Below are 10,506 nucleotides of genomic sequence, written 5' to 3' on the forward strand. Positions count from 1 at the left end.
CAAAACACAGTCCCCCCCAGCTACTGGGAAGAAAGTTAACTCTGTCCCAGCCAGAACCAAGACACGTAGTTTGTTGTCGCAGCTGCCCACCTCTCTCAGCACCTCCACTTGCATGTCCACCAAGGAGATCACAATAACACGGCCTCTCTGATTTTTGCAACTTCTCTCCAACAGATTTTTCATTTCACTGGGGAAAAAATCCTTTTATCTGAGCTGCTCCCAATGGATGAAGTTGGGGATGGACACTGCTCCCAAATCCAGCCTACATGGCAAGCAACGATCCTGCTCCTCAGAAGCTCCACTCTCAAAACCAAGGTTGGGGCCACTTTACCATCAGTTATTTGGAAATATTTTGCCACCAGAGATTCAGGGCTGCCACTGCAAGCGCACAGTCAGCAGCAAATGCACGTGCTAACTCATGTGCTAGAACTTCAAGAGGGTTTGGAGGGGTGAGCGGAGGAGGAAGAACATTGCTGTTGCTTTAAAGAAATGTCCTCATTTGCTTAAAGCAGCTATAGGATCCGTTAAGTTACTATAAATAAGTATTTTCACAGCCTAAGCTATGCACAAGCATCAGTGCATGTGGTTTATTTGCTTGTATTGCCCATTTGGATGATACAGCTGGGTAAGTTTGGCATGCATCCACCTCTTCCACCTCCCCAAAGACCACAGCTTCGTCTGCACTAGAGGAGAAAGGACCCTCCGGCACTCCACTGACAAACAGCTCTGGATGCTCAGTGTGGGGCTAGATGGCACCAAGAGGCACCCAAACCCTACCCCACCATCCCATCCCGTGGTCAGAGCTGCAGGAACTGACACCACCAGGTCTTAAGTGGGACCCAACAAGCCAAAACCACTGTTCCTGCACCAGAGATGACATCTTCTCATGGATCTGATCCAAATCAACAGCCTTCTTTGGGGGTAGGGGCAGTAACAGAGAGCTAAACCATGGAATCATCACAACCAGATCTTCCTTTGGTTCAAGTCCACATGGAGTTTATAGTCATCTAAATTTATGGTGTTGAAAACATGAGAGAGGATTACAAGAGGGAAATTTCCATTGGCTACCTGGATGGCTCAAGCGAGCCATTCCTCATTAGGAAATCTGAAATAAGCACCACACCACATAAGACTGTGCATTAGTTTTTATTCAAGGTCCTTCCAGCCGTGATTTCTTAGTATAAAGGCACAAAGATGACCCCACGCTGTCTTTTTAGGAAAGGGAGCAAAGAGAAAAACTTGGCACTGGTGGCTTCTTAGCTCCTGAAGTCAACGATAAAATTAGAGAGATCACAATAAGGAAAGCTCAGACCAATCAACTTGGCTATATCCAAGGCTGCTAACGAAGACGGGAGCAAAACGGAGAAGAAAAGTTTCCATTTGCAGTTGAAAACAAACACTGTTTTACCCAACATCTCAATAATCCTATCTCTATCCTCCAATCGAGAAAGCATTACGTTCAGATTTCCATCCCTGCAGCCCAGAGCAGTCATCCTGGCCTCTCCGACATCACACGTTGAAGGAAATGGCATCTTCTTCTGCGACTACAAACCTCCAGTAGTGCCTAGATTCTGCCTCCAATAAACACCTCATTTTCTAAACCCTGAGTGACAGGCAAGCAGAGCGCTCCCCTTGTACCGTCCTCGGGATCACCCAGGGATGTCAGCGTGGGAGAGGTAAAGAAGGACAGGAAATCTCGCTTCTCCTGCCTCCAAGTTTGACAAGCCATCCTAGACAGGGGTGGCAATATTTGATAAATTTTCATTTTCCTTCTGAGGCTGTCAGGTAATCTTTTTATTGACAGCACTACAGGGGTTTTCTGTAGTCTCAGGGAAAAGGGCATGTGCTCTTGCTTGTTATTAAACCAAATACATATTTCGGATGGAGAAACAGCTACTATCTACCACCGCCTACAAATAAATCCTCCGGGTACGTGTCCTGCGTAACTCCATACATCACGCAAGCCTCATGGAAGCCCAGTTCACCACGCGGTGCCCTTGGAAACTCCCCAGCACAAATCCGGAGCTGCAACCACCGCTAGCTCTGGGTCTCCTTTCACCACCCAAGCAACCGTGCTTCCCCCTCTCTCTTAGAGGGATAATTTTACAGTGACTAGTACTCAAATGCCAAGAGACGTTTCTGTGGCTTAAGTGTGACCACATCACTTCTAATAATACCCACCCCAGTCACAGCTCAGTAGTGGTTCCCAAACTACCATGTGAGGCCATTGGATCGAGCTCCCGCCCATGCAAGGAGTCGCACCAACCCTCATCGTCGAGCGCAACGCTTGCCCACGAGGGAGAAGGGCCCGTATCCTGACCCAGGACAGGTGCTACCATCAGATCTTGATGATGAAGGGAAGATGAACCTGGGATGAAGGCCAACCAGCTTCTCCACTAAAGGAAGAGGTACAAGGAGGGTTGGAGTATGGGCAGCCATGGACAACACTAAAATTCCCCTAGAAGCAAGACAGGCAGAAGGAACAAAACCGTGACCATTTATAAAGAACGGGCACAACTTCTGCTTCTCAGAGGGATGTTACCTCTTTGCACCCAGCACCAGCCAAAAAGCCAATGTTCCATGCTATACGGAGCAAAACCTCTGCTCAAGCCCAAAGAGATGGGTGAAGGCAAGTCCTGCTAAAACCAATGGGCATCCTCCCATCATTTCTATAGGTCTGAGTCAGGCCTGTCCTGGAACTGAGCTCCTCTGTCCTCCCCGGAGGCAGTGAGGCATGCACTTAACCTCATGATAGCCCCATTGATTGCCACATCCCGAAGTACCCAGCTCCACCATGCCTTGCACAGGGACAGCAGCAACGATTGGAAGAGGAAGAATTATCGAAAAGGAAAAATAAAAAAGGATTTCCAAAGGGAAATGATGGTATCCTCTGCTCTCACTGCACTATGAGTGTTTCCCTGCAGAGGGGAAGCAGGTCAAGATATATTGACCCATTTTACAGGGAAAGGGCAAATAGTTTCCTTTCGTGTTGGTTAAATCAATAAACGAAGATCATTTAAGTTAGAGGAGTCTTTTCTTAAAGCCCTTCTTTCCTTGCTATTTTGTTACTGCACTTGGGGAAAGGTCACACGGAGAGAAGCCCAAGGTGTCAACTTCCCAGTACGATGAACATTCGATCCAGGAAAAGAAATTAAAGTAGGGCGAGAAATACTGGCGCCAATGAGAAAAACTGCAAGAATCTTACATAAAACTGCCAGGTCTCCATTTCATCATTAAACACTGTTTTCAAACCTCTCACTCTGACAATTATTTACAAGACGAGGGTAATTCCTAAGCCAATGAGGACCTTGCACCACCCACCCTCCATACCAAAGGTAGCAGGACCAGCCTTTCTACAGCCTTTTGGGAGAAAACTGCCTCCACAGTGCAGTTTGGAGCAGCAATGCCTCTTCGGTCTCTGGACCCACAGAAGCAGCCAGGCTCTGCCCAGGGGCGAGGACGGCAGCAAGATGCTCTGGCTGCATCTCACCAGTGTTAGGACATTGCCGTGACCAACCCGCACCAGATGTATAAGCATAACTTTGTAAGCCAATCCAGTTCAGCTTAATCATTTTTAGCAAGTTACTTTTTTCTGAGCATTTGAAGAGAAGCAGGTTTAGGAACGACAGCCTGGAAGGAGAAGCTGGTGAGGAATCACTCCAATCAGCAGCACCTAAAGCAGCAGATCCAGGAAAGCCCTCTTCTCCTCAGCATGGTCTCAGCTGAAGCTCTGCTGCATTTTTTTTTCCCATTTTGCAATTGTCAGCTGTGTTTATTCAAACTGTGAAGTCCAGTAGGAGACTAAAGACGGAGACCAGGACAATTTACATTCAGTGACAACCCATTAGTGAGTATGCCTATGGTTTCCTCAAAAGCTTGCGAGAGGCAGGTGAGCAAACCCCCCAGAGATGTGCTTTTCAAAATCCCACCCTCCAACTTTTAACACCAAGTTCATCCAAAAAGTCAGAAGAGAAACTTGGCTGCAAAGGCAAATACTAACAAACGACAACCTGACACCATGGCAGGAGTGACGCTCTCCACATTCCCAGACCAGCCTCCTACTATTACTGAGCCGTTCCAGCAACAACAACTGTCCCAGTTCACAGCACAGTTATTTCGGGTCTCCCCTTCTCCAGACCTTTCTATGAAAACCTGCTCCTTTCTCCTTCATATGTATCAGTCCAACAATATGACTTGCATCCTTGGCCTCTTAGAATCATAGAATCATTAAGGTTGGAAAAGACATCTAAGATCATCAAGTCCAACCATCAACCCAACACCACCATGCCCACTAAACCATGTCCCTATGTCCTCTTGACATTCAACCAAGCTCATGATAGGTAGTTTCAGCTCGTCAGGCCAGGAGGCCCTCTCGCAGCCTGCTCGGGTGATGCAGAGAGATGTCATGGAAGATAAGCTGCTCTGGTGCTGATGGGTGCTCCCCAGGATGTCCCCATGCAGCACTTGCACACCTCGATGGCCAAGATGACACCACAACAGCCCGTTCAGGTCTTCTCTCCACTTTGGCCAAGACACTTACGGCACCTCTTCAAATCCCACCTGGGGCCTTTTGGCACTGTCACGGTATTATAAGCAGCGCAGCCCCGTCACACTTGTTGATAGCCCAGGAGAACGGGTACATGCACGAGATTTAAACAGCAGCTGTAAGACTTTATTGCAATATCAATTACTTCCCCTACATCTTCCACTTCCAGAGAGATTTAATGGGAATGCTATACGGACAAACGCATGCATGCTTCCAGCATGAGATCTCCCCCAAAGCTTTAATTTCTTTCCTTAATCCACCTCTCTCAAGGAAGCTTCCAACTCCTTCTTACCTTATCTCCCACCTACCAAAGGATAGAGAGGTGATACCGTAAGGAGGAGGACAGTTCTCTATCAGCATTAGCTCTAGTTTGGGGTGAACGTGGGAAAAGCCAAACCACTTCCCAGCCATTCTTTTCCTTAGCATCCTCCTCCTGCAAAGAGCCACTAGAAAAAGTTGACCTGCAATTTCTTACCCATTGGCCACACAGCCCTGAAGGTCCTGAACAAGCCCTCCTTTATTTTCTCTTCATCTAATTCCCCTATGGACCACCTTGCTCCTGTGGCTTTGATTCAGCTCAGACAATATTCCAATTCCCAGCCCGATGAAACCAGTTTTCACACCCTCGCTACAGCGTCTCCCCAAAACAAGGCAGCCTTTCCCTTGCTGAGCACAGATATACCTTCTTCTTCTTCTTAAGAAGATACAACTTCTCAGCACTCCTCGTGGGGTTGCCAGGCTGTCGTGCCAGCATCCCATTCTGGTACAAAGTGTGGATGCTTATAATTGAAAAGAAAACCATACAATTTGTGGTTTTGTTTTCAAAACAGACCTTCGAATACTTCATAAATATCCAACTACGCCAGCAGTCCCATTTCTGGTTAAAAACCAGAAGGCAACCTGAAGACAACGCATCGCATGGGGCATCTTGTACAGATGTTGGCAAAGAGCCCAACCAAAACCCACGGGACTCCTCAGTGCCCTACAACAGGCACAGATTTTAGTATCCTGCAAAAGCGCAGCCTCATCGGCTCTCCTGTGCATAAAACCGAGTATTCTTCCTTACCTACCTCACAGGTGGTAGCAGCTTAATTAATGTTTGCACAGTCTCACAAAGACAATTAGTTCTGAGTATTATTAGTTAATAAAATACTCCATTGCTTAGGTTACTTCTTATTTGCATAACCCTCTCCATGCTTTTTTTTTTTCCTGCCTCGTCTTCTATCACCACTTTTAGACTTCTCGCCAGCCCTGTAGGATCAATACCCAAATCCACGCTCCCAAATTCTTGGCCTGTAGCATAACTCTGTTCTGCAAAGGGCTTTTACCAATTTAAGTTCACTTGAAGGCGTTTCTCTTCGCAAGCTCCAGGACAACAATCTCCTAGGGATGTCAGGGCTCTTGCACCCTCTCTGACAACGCCAAGACGCAAGGCAAGCACGCCAAGAGGCCACCCCACCAAAAAAGACCTCTCAGCACAGCCCCAGCATATGGCAACAACAAATCACCCCAACAAGCAATGTCCTAGACCAGGAAACGGCTGAATTTTAACAAGGACCACCGAGCAAAGTCACTTTGGATTTTCTGCATCACTCCACGACTCGATGGCTTCTTGTTCAAAGGTCAGAAATCCCCTTGCCGAAATACCCCCAGAATAGTCTCTCTATAAAAAGAACCAGGAGCTCACAGCAAATCCCACGTGCAAACCATAAAACCGTAATCCCCAGCGCTATAGGGATTCTGCACATGCCACCAGGCAGCTCACCAAAGGCGTGTGAATAGCTGGACTCCAAGCCCGACTCTCAACTTCTCTAACACCTCCCAAGGTTTTCACGTTAGCTCCCAGAAGAACCTGGCTATTGCTCAGGCACAGGGCCAGGGTATACGGCTTTACGATCTAATCCATTATGGCAAACCCTGTACTGCTTTGCGAGGGTTTAAGGCCAAGGAATGAAAGATTTCAGGTGAGGTTCAAGAGTTCCATGCAACTCGGTACAAGTTTTTACAAAGTATCGTTGTAATTTCTTTTACAATAGCCCAATGTGACGCACGGACTTGGAGAATTAAATGTTCCTTTTATATCCTCTGTGCAGAAAACACTCACAATCTTATGCAAGCCAAGATACATAAGTACATAAAATAACCAGAAAATTCAAAAGGAAGAATAAAGGAATTGTGTGTACAACACAATTTAAGCATGATGGGATAGAGGGTTCCCAGCAAGCAGAAGCCACCATTCGAAATAAGGCTGAGTCCTGCCCTTGCAGGCTGGCTAAATTCATCGGGAGTTGCACGCCAGGAGAGGGGATGGGGGAACGACGGCCGCACACCACCGGGGCCAGCTCAGGCTCGGCAAAGCTCCAGGTGCTGCCAACGCCGCCGAGATGAACGACGCATGAAAGGGACCTCTGCAGACCCACAAAGCAGCTGAGCAACAACAACAAGGAGCCAGGCTGGAGCTGGGAGGCAGAGTACCCTCGAAAGCACACCCGAGGGATCTGCAGGGCACTCGCGTTACTCCAGCTCTAAAATAAAGTGACTGAAATTAGAAACTACATTGAATATCCAGGCAGCTTTAATACTCCTAGTCCTTAAGTATCAGCACAGAGTGCTCTTCAGACTCAGATCTCAGGTGCTTTTGCACACAATGTTTCTTTGCCTTTTAAGACAGGTAAAACCACCTGCTGGTATTTGAACCACGAGGTCAGAGGATTGCAAGGACCAACAGACAGGAGCAGGGTCCTGGACCCTCCTGGGTTGGCAGCCGAGCCTTGCCGTGACGCAACTGCATGCGATGAAATACCTCTTCAGACGCGAGACGCAACGGAGGCTTCGGGCAGCAGCTGCAGCCAGCGGCGCGGAGGAGCAGCCTGGCATTACACCGCAGGCACGAGGCGTTGACGCTGCGGGGGCAAAACCAGCTCAGATGGATTTGTTTACCCTCCGCTTTGAGCACGCAGCTATTTTGGCACCGTCCTAACACGGATAGGCAGATAACCAAGTGCAAGAGCAAATACGAGGTCTTTCCCACGGGCTGTTTACAGACAACAGAGAAGCAGCAATGCCCCGAGCTGCCCCGCCGCACGCTGCCCGCACGAGTTGGAATGGAAAGGCAGCAGGTTTTTAGGGGGAGGTAGGGGGGAAACCCTATTAGCCTTTTTCATTAGATGCCCAGGCTTCATGATCTGTCAGTGCCTAAGCCGGGCTGTCACCACTCACAGCCTCTTGTTTGGACAAAAGCAAACCGTTTCCAAGCAAACAGCTCGGGAAACTCTGTCCCGCTCTCCCCGCAGCCCCCCCCCCAGCTCTTCGGGGCGCAGCGCTTGCACACGCAGCGGCACAAAACGCCTTGCCTAATGTTTCACACTCTGAGAGCTCCTCCAGCATCCACTCGCTGTGTAATCCCCACAAAGTGCTTCCAAAAACAGCTGCAGCTCTCCTTAATTAGTCTCTGCGGGCAACAGGCATTAATGATTTCAGTCTGATGCGTAGCTATTTTTGTTGTAAGCCCCGCGCACCCCCTCGAAGCCTCTCCATGCACCCTTCAACGGATGGCTCCGTTGAGCAGCATAACCTTTTGGCCAAGCCCCAGCTTGAACTTGCTTGAAAAGTCAAGTTAAGAGCAGCTAACCACCGGCACTGAGCTCCGAGGTGCTATCATCTCTGGGAGGAAAGCACTGACCACCTCCAAGACCAATGGAGAAGTCAAACCACTTGGTGGACTCCAAGGAATGGTCAACATGGGGAACCAACTTTCGGCAGCATTACATCACCCTCAGCTTTGGGGTAAGTCATGCTTGGATCCAGGGTCAAACCCTCCCACTGTAGACACGCATGCTGTCTTCTCCAAGCAAGAGCTTGCCGCGTTTGCTTGAGGGCTCCTTTAACAAGAGCTGCCTTCCAAGAAACGCAACGTCTTTACCCAGGCAAATGGGGCTCAAGGGTCTGAACAGAAGGTAGCGGAGAAGATGTTATCCCATCAAGCCGTTCTCTTGACTCAGCAGTTTGATGGAAGCCTTCAGCAAAAATAACTTCTTTAGCAAGAGCAGGTTCTGTAATAAAACCTAGCCAGTGTGTCTACCTAGTCCCCTTATCAAGGGCCAGGTTTTAAAAGTAATTATAACAATTAACAGGGAAAAAAAAAAAGCTGAGAACTACAACTCAGTGGCTGCAAAAGGAGCTCGAAGAGCTGCTGTTGCGCTCGGGAACCAGATGCACAGCAGCCTAGCTCACTGCAAAGATTGGCTTGAGAAAAAATAGCCAAGCGCATGGTAGCTTTACTATCAGCGTTACTGCGTTCAAGGTAGAAAGCCACACAATCTCACATGAAAACCTTCCTTGGGCACTCATGCCTGATGGTAGATAGACATAAGGGTCAAAATGAACCGTTTGCCAGCCAAAACACCCCAGCATGGGCTTTGCCCACTGTGCTCTACTGGAGGGAAAAGGCTGCCAGGCAGTTTTGCAAAGCAAAATTGCTCAGTTAGGCCAGACCCAGGGGCAGCATTTGGAGAAAGATCTGCCCAGAAACTGCAGACTGCACCTTAGATGGGCAACAAGACCTCCAGCGTTGGGATGACACGTTCCAGCTGACTCTTTTTCTCCAGGAGCTAAATTCGTGCTGTCCCTAGTGTCTCCCCAACTCCCCACTCCAGTCCAACAAACCAGTCTTCCAGAGGGGGCTAAACATACTTGAGAATAATAGAAGACAATCAATTCAGCAAAATCTTCCTACAAGCTCAGCAAAACCTTGCAAAGATGCTTCTCGGGAATGATTCTCTCCTCTTGATGTACCTGTGCAAGTCCCAGATGTGGCAGAGAGGTCCCCAGACGTCGGCTGGCTCTTTGGGGAAGTAACGTGCTTCCTTCAGGGTGGTGGCTCCCAGGAACAGACGGCACCGGTGCCATGTCTTCAAGCAATTAGAGGCTGGGGAGAGCGAGCAGAGCAGCACAAGGCAGATTCCTCCTCTTATCCTCTACCTCTTAATTTTCTCCTTCCTGCTGGGTGCAGATATCAGCAAGGAGGACGCCTGGGTGCCCGCAGGATCATCAGCAAGAAGCCTTGAGGCACACGGGAGGAGGGGAGCAGGACCTTCTACACAGAGCTTCGTTTGCACCCGGGGATCTGCCAGCCCCTCCAGCAGCTCCTCCAGATTCGAGATGAGAATGACATGAATCGGTACACAGCGCCTGCAGGCTCCCAACGAGTTGCCAAAGCTGCTCTCAGGTGGGCAAAGATATCCTGTGCCCTGTTCAAAGCTCGAGAACTACTTTAACTTGCGACGCCACTTTCCAGCATCGCTCTGCATCCCCCCACAGATAACACCATCCGTTATCTCAATCGAGCGAGCTTGCTGCCTTCCTTTGGTATCGTAATGTCACGTAGCGAAAGCTCTTGGTTGACAGAGTAATAAACCCCAAACCTCCCCTTTGATTAATGCAAGTGGTTTCAGATGTAAAACAATACAACACAGCTCAAAGCTATTTAAAATAATAAACCGCCTTTGATTTTTCATATTCATAAAACCTGGAACAATATGGCAGCCCAGGAGGATGCCTATCAATAAAGCTGGAGTGGAATATCAATACTTAGCTACATGGAAATTTATAACAACTTGGGAAGAAATTATTAATACAGGGTTCAGTAATTTGCACCACACATTTGGTGCAAAGCAATGGCAATACTTACAACTGACAAAATATACCTCCGGCTTATTTATTTCTATAAAGAGGAGCGGGGCGCAAGGCAATACAAAGTAAGTAGCAAAAAATAGCAGAGCTCGGCCCTCCATTTGCCAAGTTTATAGGGAAAACATGTGAAATGAGGTTCCTATGGAGCACTCTGCAAGCGAGCCCTCGGCCAGCTTTCCTAATGCAATCCTCCGCGCGGGCTTATCCCTTTCATCCTGTTCCCATCGAAGGGAAACCCACGTGAAGTTATCATCACGGCTTTCAAGAGC

Source organism: Fulmarus glacialis, unplaced genomic scaffold, assembly GCF_000690835.1.
Source record: "Fulmarus glacialis isolate BGI_N327 unplaced genomic scaffold, ASM69083v1 scaffold206, whole genome shotgun sequence".
NCBI classification, from domain to species: domain Eukaryota; kingdom Metazoa; phylum Chordata; class Aves; order Procellariiformes; family Procellariidae; genus Fulmarus; species Fulmarus glacialis.